Source organism: Zea mays, chromosome 3 (assembly GCF_902167145.1).
Source record: "Zea mays cultivar B73 chromosome 3, Zm-B73-REFERENCE-NAM-5.0, whole genome shotgun sequence".
In the NCBI taxonomy this organism is placed as follows: Eukaryota; Viridiplantae; Streptophyta; class Magnoliopsida; order Poales; family Poaceae; genus Zea; species Zea mays.
In genome coordinates this window covers 67,751,976-67,768,888 of record NC_050098.1, presented here as the reverse complement: position 1 = coordinate 67,768,888, position 16,913 = coordinate 67,751,976, and positions in this window count along the sequence as shown.

Below are 16,913 nucleotides of genomic sequence, written 5' to 3'. Positions count from 1 at the left end.
AATCGGCGAAAACGTTTCCACCATTTTAATCCTATACGCGGTTCCCCGATCCAATGGATCCAATCCCATCTAGCAAAATCGGCATCAAGGACCTAATCATAGTCGTTGGCTAATGAATCGATGGCCACGCGTTCATCACCCTCCTCCCGACGGCGTGGTCAGCAAACAGAGGACTTCACTATGGCGCCGCACACCGGCGAGCAGCGTCCCGGTGCCCTGGAGCGCGAACCTCGAGTTGGTTAGGCACTATGTCATGTGGAGGCAAACGCGAACCGTAGGGAGAGGTTCTCACCACAGTTGCAGGCGCTGATGCCCCCAACCACGGTGTAGTGCGTTCCGCAGCGATGATTATGCGCCGACGAGCAATCGTCGAAGCTCCAGTCGACCCTTGCTTGAAGTAAGCACGTGTACACCTGCTTTTCGGTCGGACGACGACCCATAGCCGCACGTCGAGATCCAAACCGCCGTGGGTTCGTGATCCCACGCTGCCAGCGCCCATCGACGCCCTCTCTCTGTTCTTCCTCTCGTCGCTGCCCTGATCATGGTTTCGCACGTTGCCGCCTTTGGTGTCGCGGGAGGATGGCTCAGGGTGTTGCGGAGCCTGGACTTATATAGTCCGGAGCTGTCCATTGGATTGGGTTGTTGGCCGGAGCCGTGCGCAACAGTCCGCATCAGAAGAAACAAGGAGATGACCCTAGCTGTATAACCCCACCTGACATAGAGCGCTATGGGGTATTCCGAGCGGGATCCCAGGCCACAGAGCTCGCAACGGACCCGGGAACGCGTGTGGCGGAAGGGCTGTTGTGTGGGACCTACGAGCCAGTGAAGCAGGTGCACGGTGCGTACATGATCACGGGGGAGTAAGGGTGTGTTTGGTTGTGGGACAGCTAGGACGGGATCGTCCCCTGATGTCCTCTCTCGTCCCTCCAATTTTGAGGCCCCACATGTCGGCGTCGATGTCAGTTGGGCTGGCGGCGTAGGAGGCAGACTGGGCAAATGTGTGGAATTTGGCCCAAGGCAGGTTAGCTATTTTCTTCTCCTTTTCTTTTATTTCAGTTTTGTTTTCTTTTCCATTTTCAATCACTTTCAAATTTGAGTTAGAGTTTAAAATTACCAATTAATGCACAAACAAAACTCCAACATGAATGCATAGCGTAATTTTATTTATTGGTCTATTTGTTATATCCTATTTATTTCAATAAATGCTAAAAAAACATAATTCTTACAAAGATAGTCCCCCCAATTAAATAGTTGAGGATATATATTTTTTTGTTTAGCTTCAAATTAAACCCTAGTTTCAAAGTTTTAAATTACCACCATTCTCATATTACTATTTATTTATTTTAGAAAGAGAAATTATTTCAAAGGTAATAAACTCCTTGTTTCAAAGAACATTTTAATCTAAATTCTTTGAAGAAATTTTCTAATTGCCAAAATAGGGTTTTAGGGTGTTACAACAATGTGGGCTTTAAGTTTGTCAACTTCAACGTACTTATCCTCTTAAGTACGTCAGCCAGTGGGGACCGACGTTCTTAATTCGACCATGTGGCAAATGTGCTAGGCAGAATGGATATGCCATGTGGCTTTAAGTACGCTGGTTAAACGACATACTTATCCTATGTGGCTTAAATACGTCCGTTAACCAACGTTCTTAATTGATTTTTCTTAAAAATATAAAACATGTTCTGGTTCCCTCCCTGGACGGGAAGCTTCTAGAATAGGCATAAAAAAGTAAACTGAGTATCACATACAATAGTTTACAGAGTAGATCAAATACATCGACCAATCATACAAGTCCAAACATATTAGTCGACAAGTTAAAACATAAGTCTAAACCTAGTCCAAACATTGGTCACTCTAAAGGTGGCTTGTTGGAAGTTTCGCCAATTGGGTTAAACAACTAGTCCACAAAGTTCATATTGTTTTCCAGAGTTCGACGTGCACATGAACCGTACAAGAGATATAGTACATGTGTTAGGCTGCCATATACATTCAAACACATAGAAAATGTATATTATTCAAAATAATTAGTACATTAGCTAGTTTGTCTTAGATTTGGCTTGAATCACTTCACTTTCCATAACTAAAGCTCAAAGTACTCAAATTAGACTTCACTTAACGCTCTTGGCGATGGAGGTGCCTGTGTTAGACATGGAGCAAATTCCCATAATATTTGTGGATGCTAGGACAATATCCTCATGGTATCTGCAACGGCTTCTACAGCCGTAACCACAACATCTCAAACTAGGGAAGTCCTTGTTGGAACTCACTGATACGTGGCCGAGTGGGTCCAAGTAGTGGGAAATGGGAATACTTTGATGCTTAACAACACGATGGATTAGAGCAACAATGTTTTTCAGCCTGTCCCATCAGGGTATAGTGTGGGGTATTTATAGGTAACCAGGGGGCAGTCTCACCCTCGTAAATACAGTTATGCCCCTGGTTACTTATGTTCTACCCTGAATATTCCCCCCTCAAGGGTTATTACATGTCATTACAGTGTGGTTAAGTACAACCTGGACTAACACACCATCATTCCTACCCAGACAGAGTCTTACACGTGGGGTCAGGCGATCCAGGATGCCAGCCGCACGGGCCCGCTTCAATAACGTGTGCGGGTAGTGATTGCAGCCTTCGCCTTAGGGCACCGAGTCTTCAGGAGCGGCAAGGCCTTTGCCTGTCACACCTGGTTTTAGAAGGCCAATCGAATGTGAACCATGTACGTACCAGGATCAGCAATTCATGTATACAACAGTTACATAACTGGACATCATCACACATTGCTCGAATAGCAACATAAAGAGGTAATAGTTGATTACATCATGATGCCCGAGACATCCACATAGTCATTAACATATATCAAAGTGCGAAAATGAAACGTAGCTAAACACGACCTGCACAAACAGCCGACTGGGGGTTTATCGCTAACCCACGCCTAGAAGTCATCGTAATCTTGGGACTCCTAGAACTCCTCCACTGGGGCTTCATCTTCTCCTGAGCAGTGGTTGCAATGTGGACAACCTGGAGGGGTTTGGTGTGTAAAGCAAGGATGAGTACACATCAACATACTCAGCAATTGTCCCGTTTGGCTGTGGTGGATGAGCTTTATGTGGGGTTAAGATCAAGCAGTTGTTTTTAGTTGGTCAGGTAATTATTACTAGTAGAGAGCCAGGTTTTAGCATTAGACCCAAGTTGTTAACCAAAAAGTACTCTTCCCAAACAGAAAGAATACCAGAGACCATAACCATAGTCATAATCAAAACCACTATTATCCTCATCAACATCTTTAAACATAGTATCTCGAATCAATGTGTCTCTAATCAATGGAGCTCCCAAGACTGCTCATAACTGTGAGCATGACTGATATATCAGTTTCATAACACTCTGCAGAGGTCGCACACTTTACCCACGAGCCGTTATTTCTTTTTGCCTCAGGCCGATCAAACCCTTAAACACTACCAAGGTGAATAGGCAAGGTTTCACTACGTAGCCTTTACAAAGATTCCCTGAGGCTGTAGTCGCCCATTAGGTTTCCTAAATGTACAACACCCCTCCCCAAGTGGCAAACCACCCTTGGCAGACCGAGCCACATACATCGAGCCCCATTGATAGAACGACGGTGAAGCAAAATATACCTCAGTTCCTCTAATTAATTAGCTAAGGGCGTCCCATACCACTCTCATAGCTGCACTATTTTCCCGGGTGGTCATCCAACGAACCAGTCCTTACGGAGAGGCACTCGAGAAACCGCTTGAGCCCCCTTAAATATCACAATTCCATCATCATAAATCAAAAGGTAATCATCGTATCATAAATAATCTTATCATGTTCATTGATTAGAGTGAAGCGCTAGCATAGAGCTAAACCAAAATGATCCGACCCAAATAGGTGCACAAGGACAGGATAAACAAAGACAAGTCAATCCTTAGGTATAAATTGTATAAATGTGGGAAGGTGAATTATATAATGTATAGGACATAGATGGGTCAAAGGACAGTTGCCTTCACCAACCAGCTGCTGCTCAGGGTCTTCTGCTGCGATCTATTCGGACTCCGCAAACGGACCGTTTTCTATGCGAGTGCAAACATACATTCACATATTAAATAAAAAAAGGAACAATACACCATATAAGGAAACAAATTAGTTAAACACGCACATGACATAAAAGCTCGCGCTTACGATCACGCGAAACGGCACATGACGACGTGCGAAACAGCACGTGCGACTAGCAAGAACTACTAGCTTGATGGCACATTTATATCTAACGAATATTAAACATAAACACTCGAGATGGCCTAGTTACGCGTAGCTCTAGATTGTAAACTAGTCTTCGCTAGATCACTATTTTAATAATTATTGGATCAACAAATTATTAAATAATTAGCGAAAGCATGCGCTACGATAAGCTAATATTACTAGTATGTGATTGATATTATCAGTTTATCATGAACCTATCGTGATGGGAGCAGACTGAAACAGGTTAATGATGTAGAAAGAAGTATGTAATTAACGTACATAGACTACGGGGACTAGCAAATGAGATCGCCAAGGCTCAGAAACATCCTCAATTATTTACATGGTTCATCGGGTTCCTTTTTGCAAGCCTAAAATAAAATAAAAATAATAAATAATAAAATAATGGACTCCTTCTCTCCTAGCCGAGCTGACCAGGGGGCCTCGGCCATGCGGGCACTGCGCCGCAGCCGCGAGCCAAGGCCGCGTAGGGCCACGGTCGAGGCTGGCCATGCCAGGCCGCCGTGCAAGAGCTAGCCGAGTAGCGGCCGGGCCACTGGAGCACGCTACGCCAAGCCACACCGGGCGAGCCCTTGCGCTAGCCACGTAACAACCGCGCCGGCTGCGCTCACTGAGCCACGGTCGCGGGCCGCTGCCGCGCGCCGCGCCGATGGCCGTGTAGGCGGACCGGTCTAGCCAGGGGAGAGATAGAAGGTGAGGAAGGAGAGGGGGCACACCTCGGCGAACCACGGGTGGGCGGCGGGATGTCGAGCGCTCGATGGGGCTCGCGGCCGTCAGGACGGTAGGTTGCGTGGGCATGAGGCAAGAGCGAGCGAACTGCACAGGGGAGAGAGAAAGGCGTGCGTCGTGGGGGTGGTTAGAGAAGATGAACAATGGATGAATTGGGGCACTTACAAGTGGGTCCCACCGGGCGGCGGTGGCTGGGCAACTGCCCGACCCGCACAGGGCGGGCGAGCGCGCCCACACCCTACGCTCCGATGGTTGGGTCGTCGTGGGCCAAAAGCGAGGGGGTAAGGGAGAAGGGCGCTGGGCCACGAGACAGGCCGCGCGCCAGGCCACGGGGAGGCCGCCCAGTGGGCTAGGGAGCCAGGCTGGGCTAAAATGGTAAAAGGGCTGCTAGGTGAGTCTTTTCTATTTTTTTATTTTTTATCACTTGATTTAATACCAATCGCAAATTAGTGATTAACTGAAATCTGAACTAGATCACTCACCAACCAAAATTAATATGCATGAACTTCGGCATGATGCATCAATCAAGACTTCATTTTGGATTCTATTAATACACAACCTCAATAATACTCATGCTATTACTTTGAAAGAGACAGAATAGAGCGAAAAAGGAAAAGGTGAGAAAGGGTAACACCCGAATTTGGTGGATACTAGGGAAGAAATTTTATATCCCCAAATTCAAGGTGTTACATCGCCTGTCCTGGTCGATCTCTCTGTTCCAAGGCCTTCGCTTGGTTGAAGTAGACTTCGCTCTCCCTCCGTTGTGAGTTGTCCTGGTCACATTATAAATGAGTCGAGCGAGGGGGGTGGGCGGCCTTCGCTCCAACACTTGGCTCCCTCGGGGCTAGTTCAACTTAGTGAGCTAGTCCCGAAGTCTTTTTTCGGGAGATGACCAAAACGCTGCCCTCGCTCGGTTGAAGTGGCCCCGTAGGATTTTTTGAAATGTGACCGTTGAAAGTTGACATTTTACTGCGGGACTGTTTATTTCCCGAGGCGTTTTTTGGGCCTATAAAAGACGGCGCACTCTCGATCGTGGGGTGTTTACCCGTCTGCTTGCGGAAAAACACCCTAGCACTGCCGTTTTCTGCGCGTCGACTCTTTTTTCTCTCGTCGCCGGTGATCTGGCCCGCATCAAGCAGACAGCTCACCGTCGTCGATGGTACGTGATGCTGCTGTCTTCTTCTTCTTCGTCGTCTACCGCGACCGCATCCTCAAACACGCCGTCGTTGGAAAAGACAATTAGTGATCCGGTAGCGACCGTGGAGCTGCAGCCGGGCCATACTATTGAGTTCGGAACTTCCAGGATTTACTCAGGTCACGTGCATGAGATGCAACGCTTGGGTTATTTTGGGAATGGAGTTAGGCGGGCACCGAGGGCTGAAGCTGTCTCGGAGCCGAAGGGTGAGTTGGTTGTTTTTGAGGCATTCTTTACAGCTGGATTTCGCTTGCATACGCACTGATTTATAGTAGAAGTGCTGCAGAAGTTGAAATTCAAATCCATCAGCTGACGCCGAACGCTATGGTAGCGTTGGCGATGTTTGTTTGGGTGGTGACTTCGTATGGTGGGGAACCGTCGGTTGAGGTCTTCACCAAGAATTACTGTCTTCATTGGCAGAAAAAGAAGATTGCTGGGTTGATTGCCCAATTTGGGTCATGCACGTTTACGCCGAGGACTGGGAAGACTTTGACCGAAGTTGTTGAGATTGTGTCGTGTGCCAAGAACAAGTGGGGTAATTGGTTGGATTTCTGGTTTTGTGTGGCACCGGAGGACATCGAAGGGGTGCCTGGGATGCCCCCGTCTATCTTGTGTTTGCACTATTATGTGGTTTTTCCACAATTTAAAGTGAAGAAAAGAGATAAGAGCGAAGAGGCCCTTCGGCACGCGGCCCAGTTGAGCAACGGTCGAGATTTGGTTGAAGAATTTGTTTCCTACGGTGTATGGCCGCTGGCTCATGGGTGGAATTTGGGCGAAGTCAAGCTTCGCCCGATGCCTTTTTGAGTGGTCGGATGGTGCAGAGCCCTGCTTTTGACATTGATCTGCGAGGGCAGGATGCGACTGCCTTCATTAGGGAAGTGGAGTCGGAGGCTATTAAAATTCTTTGTAAATATTCACCAATGACAGAGTTGATAAGGAGCTGGGATATACGAGGTTCCAACATCAGGTTGAATCAAATTTTCGAACTGAATGGTTTGTGGTACGATCCTTACCCGGAGGGTGATTCTGCTGATGCTGGGGAAGACCGAGGGAAGAAGGTGAAGACCCGGTCAGGAGAGGCAACCTCAAAGGGGAAGGCTATGATTGCAGCGACTCGGAAAAGGAAGATAGAGGCGAAAGGTACGGAGAGGGAAATGGTGAGGGCCTCTAGGTTTTATGTTGAGGAATTGGCGGGGACATGTGCTAGGCCTAGGGAGGTTATGACTTCGCCTGATCTCTAGGAAACATCTTCACGAATGCTGAAGGTGACCGGTGGTCAGTGGCATAGGAAAGACCCCATTCCTCGGGCCACCGGCGATGACTACTTTACGTCTCGTATGGCTCGTGAGTAGAAAATCTTTCCTTACGGAAGAAACATGGGTGCTGTTATGTCAACAGTGATGGACAAGGACTGCCAGGAGGCCTTGTGGAAGAAGTGGAAGGCCCCACATTGGCTGGTGGACCCACACCGTGATGCCAAGGTGTCACACACAAAGCCACAACTTGAGCTCACAACACAACTTGAGGAGTTCTCTACTCAAATGGTGCTCAAGTCACTATCTCAAAGAATCAAATGCGCGAGAATGGAGTCTTGGTGCTTAGGAATGATCAAGGAATGCTTGTGTGTCTCCTCCATGCGCCTAGGGACCTCTTTTATAGCCCTAAGGCAGCTAGGAGCCGTTGGAGGCAATCTGGGAAGGCAATTCTTGCCTTCTGTCAGAAGGCGCACCGGACAGTCCGGTGTGCCACCGGACAGTCCCTGTAGCTGTCCGGTGCGGATCTCCTACCATTCCTAGCGCAGCCGACCGTTGGATCTTTGGGCTGGTTGGGGCACCGGACAGTCCGGTGCCCCTAGCCGACCGTTGGCATGGGCCACGCGTCGCCCGCGGATTTGGCGACCGACCGTTGCGCTGGCGGCCGTTGGCTCACCGGACAGTCCGGTGAATTATAGCCGTACGCCACTGATGAATTCCCGAGAGTGGCTAGTTCGCCAGAAGCGAGCCTGGCGCACCGGACACTGTCCGATGCACCACCGGATACTGTACGATGCACCACCAGACAGTCCGGTGTGCCAGACTGCGCTGAGTCTTGGCTGCTCTAGCCAACTCTTTTCCTTTTTTTTTCTTTTCTCTGATTCTAGCACTTAGACAAATAGATCAGTACACAAAAACCAATGTACTAAGTCTAGAACCATACCTTCTTGTCGTTTTGCACTTCATCCATCATTTGGTATATAATTACTCACTCAATATGTGTTGAGCACTTAATCACCAAAATATACTAGAAATGGCCCAAGGGCACATTTCCCTTTCAATCTCCCCCTTTTTGGTGATTTATGCCAACACATCAAAAAGCAACCAATAGAAGTGCAACATCCATATACTTGAGAACAAAAAATGTTTTTGATTCAAATTTGGCATATTTGGATCATTCTTTTCCACCACTTGGTTTGTTTTTGAAATCAACCTCAATTTTCTATCTCTAAGTTAAACACACTTGTTTAGGCATAAAGAGAGATATTCCAAGAGAAAATTGATCAAGAGCCAAAAACTCCCCTTTTTCCCATAATCAAATATTCTCCCCACAAGAGACCAAATTTTGCACATTAAGAGTATTTTGACAAATCAAAAGTTCTAACTCTACTATTTTCTACTATTTTCAAAGTTCTCAAGTGGTAGCTGATCCATTTGCTTTGGCCTTAATTTCTCCCCCTTTGGCATTAAGCACCAAAACGGGATCATTATTGGCCCTTAAACCCCATTGCCTCACCAAAATCGTCAATTAAGAGTAAAAGGCAATAAGAGTATGGAGATGAACTTGGAATAAATTACCCCTTCATCGGAGTGCAGTGGAAGTCTTGCATGGACCAAGTTCACCTTTCCCTTTCAATCCACCTTTGAGACTAAATTAAGTAAACTCAAGCATACGGTTAGTCTCAAAGGGTCAAGTTGTAGCATTTCTCCCCCTAAATATGGGCATCATTCACATATGGACTTGTGAGGTCCGGGGATCTTTTTCACAACTTGATCACCATAAGTAAGTAATAATATGCATAAAGGAACATGATCAAAGACATAAAACACATGTATGCTATAGATCAATCCAAGTTATGCGAATCCAAGACATTTAGCTGACTACGCAGCCTGCAAAAGGTCTTCTCATCTAAAGGCTTGGTAAAGATATTGGCTAGCTGGTTTTCAATGCTAACATAAAACACTTCGATATCTCCCTTTTGCTGGTGGTCTCTCAAAAAGTGATGCCGGATGTCTATGTGCTTTGTGCGGCTGTGTTCAACAGGATTATCCGCCATGCGGATTGCACTCTCATTATCACATAGGAGTGGGACTTTGCTCACATTGTAGCCAAAGTCCCGGAGGGTTTTCCTCATCCAAAGTAGTTGCGCGCAACACTGTCCTGCAGCAACATACTCGGCCTCAGCGGTGGATAAGGCAACGGAAGTTTGTTTCTTAGAACTCCAAGACACGAGGGACCTTCCTAGGAATTGGCACGTCCCTGATGTACTCTTCCTATCAACCTTGCATCCAGCATAATCGGAGTCTGAATATACAATTAAGTCAAAGGTAGACCCCTTTGGATACCAGATCCCGAAGCAAGGCGTAGCAACTAAATATCTAAGAATTCATTTAACGGCCACAAGGTGACACTCCCTTGGGTCAGATTGAAATCTAGCACACATGCATATGCCAAGCATAATATCCGGTCTACTAGCACATAAATAAAGCTAGGATCCTATCATAGACCGGTATGCCTTTTGATCAACGGACTTACCTCCTTTGTTGAGGTCGACATGTCCGTCGGTTCCCATTGGAGTCTTTGCGGGCTTGGAGTCCTTCATCCCGAACCTCTTGAGCAAGTCTTGCATGTACTTCGTTTGAGAGATGAAGGTGCCATCCTTGAGTTGCTTCACTTGGAACCCAAGGAAGTAGTTCAACTCGCCCATCATAGACATCTCGAATTTCTGTGTCATCACCATGCTAAACTCTTCACAAGACTTTTGATTAGTAGAACCAAATATTATGTCATCGACATAAATTTGGCATACAAATAGATCACCATCACAAGTCTTAGTGAAAAGAGTTGGATTGGCTTTCCCAACCTTGAAAGCATTAGTAATTAGAAAATATCTAAGGCATTCATACCATGCTCTTGAGGCTTGCTTAAATCCATAGAGCACCTTAGATAGCTTACACATGTGGTCGGGGTACCGTTCATCCTCAAAGCCCGGGGGTTGCTCTACGTACACCTCCTCCTTGATTGGCCCGTTGAGGAAAGCGCTCTTCACATCCATTTGGAACAACCTGAATGAATGGTAGGTGGCATAGGCTAATAGAATGCGAATAGACTCTAGCCTAGCCACTGGAGCAAAAGTCTCCTCGAAATCCAAACCTGCGACTTGGGCATAACCTTTTGCCACAAGTCGAGCCTTGTTTCGTGTCACCACCCCATGCTCATCTTGCTTGTTGCAAAACACCCACTTGGTTCCCACAACGTTTAGCTTGGGACGAGGCACCAGGGTCCAAACTTCATTTCTCTTGAAGATGTTGAGCTCTTCTTGCATGGCCAACACCCAGTCCGGATCTAGCAAGGCCTCTTCCACCCTGAAAGGCTCAATAGAAGAGACAAACGAGTAATGCTCACAAAAGTTAGCTAGTCTTGAGCGGGTGGTTACTCCCTTGCTTATATCACCCAGAATCTGGTCGACGGGATGATTCCTTTGAATCGCCGCTCGGACTTGAGTTGGAGGGGCCCGTGGTGCTTCTTCCTCCATTACTTTATCTTCATGTGCTCCCCCTTGATCACACGTCTCATCTTGAGGAACCTGTTCATCATCTTGAGTTGGGGGTGCACCGTCATTGAGAAAGAAGGTTGATCTTGCTCTTTGTGTTCCTGTGGTCGCACATTTCCAATCGCCATGGTGCGAATTGCGTCCGTTGGAACATCATCTTCATCTACATCATCAAGATCAACTTGCTCTCTTGGAGAGCCATTAGTCTCATCAAATACAATGTCGCTAGAGACTTCAACCAAACCCGATGATTTGTTGAAGACTCTATACGCCTTTGTATTTGAGTCATAACCTAGTAAAAACCATTCTACAGCTTTGGGAGCAAATTTGGAATTTCTACCTTTCTTCACTAGAATATAACATTTACTCTCAAATACACGAAAGTATGAAACGTTGGGTTTGTTACCGGTTAGAAGTTCATACGAGGTCTTCTTGAGGAGGCGATGAAGGTAGACCCGGTTTATGGCATGGCAAGCTGTGTTCACAGCTTCCGACCAAAACTGCTCGGGCGTCTTGAATTCTCCAAGCATCGTCCTCGCCATGTCTATAAGCGTCATGTTCTTCCTCTCTACCACACCGTTTTGCTGTGGTGTGTAGGGAGCGAAGAACTCTTGCTTGATTCCTTCCTCCTCAAGGTACTCCTCCACTTGAAGATTCTTGAACTCGGACCCGTTGTTGCTCCTTATCTTTTTCACCTTAAGCTCGAATTCATTTTGAGCTCTCCTTAGAAAGCGCTTTAGGGTCCCTTGGGTTTCTGTTTTATCCTGCAAAAAGAATACCCAAGTGAAGCGGGAAAAATCATCAACAATAACAAGACCATACTTACTTCCCCCGATGCTAAGGTAGGCGACGGGTCCGAAGAGGTCCATATGAAGTAGCTCTAGAGGTCTTGACGTGGTCATCATGTTCTTGCTGTGATGAGTACTTCCCACCTGTTTACCTGCTTGACAAGCTGCACAAGGTCTATCTTTTTCGAAAGATACATTGGTTAGACCTAACACGTGTTCTCCCGTTAGAAGTTTTTGAAGGTTCTTCATTCCAACATGTGCTAAACGCCGATGCCCCAGCCAGCCCATGCTAGTCTTAGCAATTAAGCATGCATCTAGATCGGCCTCCTCCTTTGAAAAATCAACTAAATAGAGTTTGCCGTCTAGTACACCCTTAAAAGCTAGTGAACCATCACTCCTTCTAAAGACAGACACATCTATATTGGTAAACAGACAATTATAACCCATATTACATAGTTGACTAACAGACAATAAGTTGTATCCTAGTGATTCAACTAAGAACACATTAGATATGGAATGCTCGGATGAAATAGCTATCTTTCCTAGACCTTTAACCTTGCCTTGGTTCCCATCTCCAAAGATGATTGAATCTTGGGAATCTTTGCTCTTGACGTATGAGGAGAACATCTTCTTCTCCCCCCGTCATGTGGTTTGTGCATCCGCTGTCGATAATCCAGCTTGAGCCCCCGGATGCATAAACCTGCAAGGCAAATTAGGCTTGGGTCTTAGGTACCCAACTCTTGTTGGGTCCTACAAGGTTAGTTACAGTATCCTTAGGGACCCAAATGCAAGTCTTGTCTCCCTTGCATTTGGCCCCCAACTTTCTAGCAACCACTTTCTTATTTTTACATGAAAGTACAAAATCAGTGTTGCAGGCATGAAAAACAGTAGCAGATTCATTATGCAATTTCTTAGGCACATGATGAATAACATTTCCCTTCCTAGGCCTACTTCTATCATGCGCAAAAGTAGAACTTGAAGCGATCATAGCATGTGAATCATAAGCACCATAACTTCTATTATAATGAGCATTCCTAGAAACTTTTCTATCATAAATGAATGCATGATTCTTTTGAATGCTACTAGCCATAGGGGCCTTCCCTTTCCCTTTGTTGAGAATGGGAGCCCGTTGGCTTGTTAAGTTCTTGGCTTCCTTCCGAAAGCCAAGCCCATCCTTAATTGAGGGGTGTCTACCAACAGTGTAGGCATCCCTAGCAAATTTTAATTTATCAAAGTCACTTTTGCAAGTCTTAAGTTGAGCATTAAGACTTGCTACTTCATCATTTAATTTAGAAATGGAAATTAAATGTTCATCACAAGCATCAACATCAAAATCCTTGCATCTATTACAAATTACAACATTCTCTACACAAGGACTAGATTTGTTAACTACTTCTAGCTTGGCATTTAAATCATCATTAATACTCTTCAAGCTAGCCACAGTTTCATTGCAAGTAGATAGCTTAGAAGATAGTAATTCATTTCTCTTTATTTCTAAGGCAAGAGACTTTTGAACACTAATAAATTTGTCATGTTCCTCATACAAAATGTCCTCTTGTCTCTCTAGCAGTCTATCTTTTTCATTCAAGGCATTAATCAACTCATTAATCTTTTCTACTTTAGCTCTATCTAATCCTTTGAACAAGCTAGTGTAATCTACTTCATCATCACTATATTCATCATCACTTGAAGTAGTATACTTAGGAGTTTCACGAACGCTTACTTTTTTCTCCTTTGCCATGAGGCAGGTGTGGCGTTCGTTGGGGAAGAGAAAGGACTTGTTGAAGGCTGAGGCAGCGAGTCCTTCATCGTCGGAATCAGAAGATGAGCAGTCCGAGTCCCATTCCTTTCCGATGTGTGCCTCGCCCTTTGCCTTCCTATAGCTCTTTTGCTTCTCTTTCTTCCTGCCCTTTTCTTATTCCTAGTCACTAGAGTTATCGGGACAATTTGCTATAAATTGACCAGTCTTACCGCATTTGAAGCAGGAGCGCTTTCCCTTTGCCTTGTTCTTGTTTGAGTACTCCTTGCGTCCTTTCAATGCGGTCTTGAAGCGCTTTATGATTAGAGCCATCTCATCCTCGTTTAGTCCGACCGCCTCAACTTGTGCCACCTTGCTAGGTAGCGCCTCCCTGCTGCTTGTTGCTTTGAGAGCAACGGTTTGAGGCTCGTAGATGGGCATTGGGCCATTCAATGCCTCATCAACGTATCTTGCTTCCTTGATCATCATACGCCCGCTTACAAACATTCCGAGTATTTCTTCGGGCGTCATCTTTGTGTACCTAGGATTCTCACGGATTGAGTTCACAAGATGAGGATCAAGAACAGTGAAGGACCTGAGCATAAGTCAGACGACGTCGTGGTCCGTCCATCTCGTGCTTCCATAGCTCCTGATTTTGTTGACCAGGGTCTTGAGCCTATTGTACATTTGCGTTGGCTCCTCTCCCCTGATCATTGCGAACCTTCAAAGTTCGCCTTCCACCAACTCTATCTTGGTGATCATGGTGGCGTCGTTCCCCTCATGAGAGATCTTGAGGGTGTCCCAAATTTGCTTGGCGTTATCCAAGCCGCTCACCTTGTGGTACTCGTCCCTGCACAAGGATGCTAGCAAAACAGTGGTAGCTTGTGCATTTTTATAGATTTGCTCATTAATGAAAACAGGGTTATTAGTACTATCAAAAAGCATTTCGTTTTCAACAATCTCCCAAATACTTGGATGGAGAGAGAATAGGTGACTACGCATTTTGTGACTCCAAAATGAGTAGTCTTCTCCATCAAAGTGCGGAGGTTTCCCAAGTGGAATTGAAAGTAAATGAGCATTGGAGTTAAACGGAATACGAGAATAATCAAAAGAAAAGTTTGAGTTAACCGGTTTCTTTTTCTCGTTGTCGTCGTCTCTTGGGGAACAGGAAGACTCATCGCTGTCGTAGTAGACAATATTCTTGATGCGCCTCTTCTTCTTCCCGTCTCTTTTCTTATGACTCGAGCCAGAGTCCGAGGGCTTATCATCTCTTGGCTCATTGACGATTGACTCCTTTGTCTTGTCGTTGACCACCATCCTATTTCCCTTAGGATCCATCTCTTTGGGCGATTAGTCCCTTGCGTGAAGAGAACGACTCTGATACCAATTGAGAGCACCTAGAGGGGGGTGAATAGGTGATCCTGTAAAAATCAAATACTTGTAGCCACAAAACTTGGTTAAGAGTTAGTGCAATAGGACCAAGTGGCTAAAGACCGAGCTTTTGTGAAACACAATGATCACAGAGAAAAGCAACACAAAAGACACAGTGATTTATCCCGTGGTTCGGCCAAGTATAACACTTGCCTACTCCACGTTGTGGCGTCCTAATGGACGAGGGTTGCACTCAACCCCTTTCAAGTGATCCAATGATCAACTTGAATACCACTGTGTTTCCCTTTCTTATACTTTCTCCCGTTTGCGAGGAATCTCCACAACTTGGAGCCTCTCGCCCTTACAATTGATGATCACAAAGAAGCACAGAAGTAAGGGAGGGGAGAGAAACACACACAAGACTCAAAGCAAGAGCACAATCACGCACACAAAGCCACAACTTGAGCTCACAACACAACTCGAGGAGTTCTCTACTCAAATGGTGCTCAAGTCACTATCTCAAAGAATCGAATGCGCGAGAATGGAGTCTTGGTGCTTAGGAATGATCAAGGAATGCTTGTGTGTGTCCTCCATGCGCCTAGGGACCTCTTTTATAGCCCCAAGGCAGCTCTGAGCCGTTGGAGGCAATCTGGGAAGGCAATTCTTGCCTTCTGTCGGGTGGGGCACCGGACAGTCCGGTGTGCCACCGGACAGTCCCTGTAGCTGTCCGGTGCGGATCTCCTTCCATTCCTAGCGCAGCCGACCATTGGATCATTGGGCTAGTTGGCGCACCGGACACTGTCCGGTGCACACCGGACAGTCCGGTGCCCCCAGCCGACCGTTGGCATGGGCCACGCGTAGCCCGCGGATTTGGCGACAGACCGTTGCGTTGGCGGTCGTTGGCTCACCGGACAGTCCAGTGCACCACCGGACAGTCCAGTGCACCACCGGACAGTCCGGTGAATTATATCCGTACGCCACCGACGAATTCCCGAGAGTGGCTAGTTCGCCAGAAGCCAGCCTGGCGCACCGAACACTGTCCGGTGCACCACCGGACAGACCGGTGTGCCAGACTGCGCTGAGTCTTGGCTGCTCCAGCCAACTCTTTTCCTTTTTTTTCTTTTCTCTGATTCTAGCACTTAGACAAATAGATTAGTACACAAAAACCAATGTACTAAGTCTAGAACCATACCTTCTTGTCATTTTGCACTTCATCCATCATTTGGTATATAATTACTCACTCAATATGTGTTGAGCACTTAATCACCAAAATATACTAGAAATGGCCCAAGGGCACATTTCCCTTTCAATAACAAGACTAGAGTCATTTACATGATATAAATCAAAGTACACATAATCGAAACATAGCCAACATAAATAAAACCCACCAAAGGCAGCTGACTGTGGGAGGTCGCTAGCCTAATCCTCGTACTCGTCGAAGTCCTAGAACTACTGAAGATCCGCCTCGACACCTTCTTCTTTACCTGAGCATAGATTGCACCAAAGGGAACCTGGTGTTTTGTGAAAGCAAGGGTGAGTACACATCAACGTACTCAACAAATGTCTCGTTTGGCTGAAGTGGACTAGCTTTATGTGGAGTTAGGATCAAGGAGTTGCTTTTAGTTGGTCAGGTAATTATTACTAGTATAGAGCCAGGTTTTAGAATTAACCCAAGTTGTTAACCCAAAAGTACTCTTTCCAAACGGAAAGAATACCAGAAACCATAATCATAATCATAATCATAATCAAAACCATCATTATCCTCGTCATCACCTGTAAACAAAGTATCTCTGATCAATGTGTCTCTAATCAATAGAGCTCCCTTGGCCGCTCATAACCGCGAGCGCGGTTGATATATCAGTTTCATAACACTCTGCAGAGGTTGCACACTTTACCCACGGGCCATGATTCCCTCTCTAGCCCAGGCTTGCAAGACCCTTGTTCACTCCTGAGGTGAATGGCCAGGGATTCACTATGAAGCCTTTACAAAGATTCCCTGAGGTTGTAGCCGCCCGTTAGGTTTCCTAAATG